This window comes from Solanum pennellii, chromosome 10, assembly GCF_001406875.1.
Source record: "Solanum pennellii chromosome 10, SPENNV200".
NCBI lineage: Eukaryota > Viridiplantae > Streptophyta > Magnoliopsida > Solanales > Solanaceae > Solanum > Solanum pennellii.
Genome location: NC_028646.1, coordinates 66,581,926 through 66,585,719, shown reverse-complemented (window position 1 = coordinate 66,585,719; position 3,794 = coordinate 66,581,926). Strand labels below are relative to the sequence as shown.

Genomic DNA, 3,794 nt, shown 5'->3' with positions numbered 1-3,794 from the left:
AAATTTGTGTAAATTATACTCTTTTTTTCCCAATTATTTCAACAGTGCTTAAGTTATAATTGTAAATTTTTTTTTATCAAAACATGGACACAAAGTTAGTGATGTCCAAAAAAAAAGGTCATTTGGGCAGGAAGCAGTTTTGCAATGAAGGATATAAGCTAGTTGGTTGTTTGTCTTATATGACTATTCGATTAGGAAGGGTAATGACTGCCCAATGGGCTGATGATAAAAAAGTTCGAAACTCAAAATTCGAATTGGCCCAATTTACCAAATGCTTGTTCATTCAAACCAGAGGTCATCAATACATATTTTTTGGGGAAATTTTTCAAAATGTCAATATTTTAGCATTTAAGATGACTCATTAGCAACAATTTTAATATTTAGTAAAAATGTCATTTTAGTTTGTTATGTATCTTATTTATGTTTTTATTATTTATTTTTATTTAAAGAATATAATTATTTAATAAGGAGAAAATTAAGGGGGGGAATATTTCAAAAAAAGGCAAGCATCCTTAATTTTCTCATTAGTTACATTTTCAAATAAAATTTAAATTTTGTTTTTTTTTCTCCAGAATTTTACCTTTTTAAAATTATATTCATTCCACAATATATTCTATTTATATTTATTATAGTTTTTTATTAGTTTGTATTCATTCCAATAGGTATGCCGAATTTATCTATATAGTCATTTAAGAAATATATTTGTATTTTCATATATTTTTTCCCTATATAGTTATTTTTTTCTTCAAAAATCCTGTATGTATTCATTTCAATATGTATTTTATTTGTATTTCTATTTATTCTAGTTTTTATTTAGAATTTTGTATAATAATATATAAAATACAAAAAATTAGTATGATGAAAAAGTGAATGAAATATAAAATTGAAAAGAAATAATTGAATATTTGGTGTACTCATTCTTAAATAAAATACATAACTAGTTGACATACCTTTAGAATAAATACAAATTAGAAAAAAATGTCAAATTCAGTTGACATACCTTTATTAGTTTGTATTCATTCCAATATGTATGTCAAATAAAATGTAGCTATTTAAGAAATACATTTGTATTCGTATATATTTTTCACTGTGTATTTATTTTTCTTTTCAAAATCTTGTTTCCTTTTCTAAGTCGTATTCATTCCAATATGTCTATTATTTGTATTTGTATTCGAATACAAATAAACTAATAGAAAGTTGTTCTTCTTATAAATAAAATACATAACTAGTTGACATACATTTGGATGAATACAAATTAGGGACAAATACAAGATTCATAAACCATGCAACATGAAATTTTTAATAAATACAAATATTGATAGTATACATAGTGATTTGAATACAAATTAAGAAAGCATACCAAATTCTAAAAAAGAACTATAAATACAAAACAAACTAATAGAAAATTGTTCGACAACTATCCGATCTTCGTCGTCTTTTTCAAGATCCTCACGAGTAGACAAAGATTCTATATTTGCTTCTGAGTTTGAGGAAGGCTTTGCACACCAATGAGTCTTGTAAATGTTCTTACCCTCTTTCTTCCCTCATTTTAGCAGTGGATTATACATTATACACTATTTGTTAAGTAATAAATAAATTAAAGAATGAAAAATCACCAGAAATTAGTTGATTAAGATGAATATCTCTAGTAAGCCTCTTGGATTCAGCCATTGGAGAGTAAATCATAACGGAAATTGAGAAATACAAACAACATTTTTTTAAGATTTAAACAAAAATAAAATTAGAAAAGAAATCTGAAAATAGAATAAAGATTAGAGATACCTTAATCAAAGGGATTCTTGTTGATTCAATTTTGGATTAAAAAAACAACCAAAATATATGGCAAAAAAATATTTGCAACTTGAATGTTGGAGGAAAATCAGAAAAGATAACCATGAGAGAGAGAAAAAATTAAATGGGAGAGAGAATTAACAATTTGAAAAGATAAATATGAGAGAGAATGATTTTTTTTATTAAAAAAAGGATATATAGAATTAATTGAAAAAAAGAGATAAAATAGGAAGAAAATTGGGACACATAAATTTTTTAAAATAATGACATTTTTGACATTATTGCTAATATTTATAAAGTATGGATATTTTTACTAAATATGTTATTTATTTTGACTAGTTTACTAATTTTTCCTATTTTTTGATTGGTCCTTTAGTTTTTCCCATCAAATTAGAGGTTTTAATTTATTTTTTTAAAGAATACTTTGATAAAAAAAAGATAGTCGAAAAGACTGACATCGATAAAACACAAGTAAAATTATATTTTATGATCAATCCAAGATACTTTTATCAAACTATAAATCATCAAACTCTTTTAATATTTTAAATTTGTTCGATTTTTTTTTTTTAAAAATGCATTGCCTTGAATAATGTGATGCAGTAGCCGGAATGAATTTTGTTTGGGTGGTGCCCCTCTTAGTTTATGTAACTCAAAATCAAAATAAGAAAAGTTTTCATAAAAGAATCAAATGGAATTTGCTATTTGTTAATCTAATAGAAAGATTAGCATACTGTAAACAAAGTTGAAATTTGGATTTAATGTTATTCTAACACGTGAAATTAAGATGTTTGTGATCATATGAGAAGACAACAACGTGTTACACAACTTTAACATCCTTCTGTATAACCCATGTTTAAACAATTGAAGTGTAAATGACATAAAACAAGAGTTTAATCTTGTGAAATTAACAAAAAGCCGAATTTAGCTATCATAGCATTTTTAAAGAAAATGAAATTGGACTGGATTAAAGTTGCAAATCTCTTGTGAATATTGTCTATTGTTGTTTTCAAGTAAGGAAGTAAAATAAAAATTTCCAAATTAAGTTTAAGGTACTTTAGAAAAAAAAGAAAATGAAAATTGGACTGGATTAAACTTTCAAAGCTGTTGTGAATATTGTCTATTGCTGTTTTGTTTTCAGTAGCAAGTAAAATAAAAATTTCCAAATTTAATTTTAGAAAACCCTTTTCCGCTGTCTGTGGTGATCGAACCCACGACCACGTGGTTAAAAGCCACGCGCTCTACCACTGAGCTAAGACGGCTCAATTGATGCAAGGTTGTCAATACTATTATATATAAATAAATTCTTAAGGGGGCGTTTGCTTGCACATATATAAAAGTTGTATTATTTGTACTGATAAAAGTTTTTTATTAGGTTAAAATGTCAACATAACTTATACCATATTTGATTGGTAGATTTTCGAATGTTGTATAAAAATTATTCATGTATTAATTTTATACAAGTGTTAGATTGTGTTTTTTTTTAATCCTATATAATCAATTTCAACATAAATTATGAGGAAATCTATGTATAATTTATGTGTGATAGAAAATAGAATAAATTATATAGGTATTAGCTATATATGTATTTTGAAATAATAAACTACACTTTTAGTCCTATTAATTTATTTTTAAATCATTAATTTTTGAGAGCTTTACCTAACTATACAATTTTCCTAACCTTTTCTTTCTTCTATCTTTTAAACCCGTACCTTTTTTTTTCATTTGAATTCCAAATGTAAATACTTTATTTTAATACTATAAATTGGATTGTGAATATTTTGACGGCAGAATATGTTAATCAGATATAAGTGTTATATATTATTATATAACTTTCACGTATTTAATTAAGGAAAAATCGTATATAATAATAAATTATCAATTTAAATTAAATGCTATAAATATATTTTGATTAAAAAGTAGAACGTAAATTTATACCTAATTGTTTATTTGGTATATTAGAAATATAACAACATATATCATATATTTGATAGAATATTTATATA

General features: G+C 24.3%; 1 non-coding gene across 1 annotated transcript; it reads right to left on the bottom strand.

Moving 5' to 3' along the window:
- Nucleotides 1-2,978: 2,978 nt before the first annotated feature.
- Nucleotides 2,979-3,050, bottom strand: TRNAK-UUU. Its single transcript has one exon. It is a non-coding gene; the product is annotated as a tRNA-Lys (tRNA).
- Nucleotides 3,051-3,794: the final 744 nt, after the last annotated feature.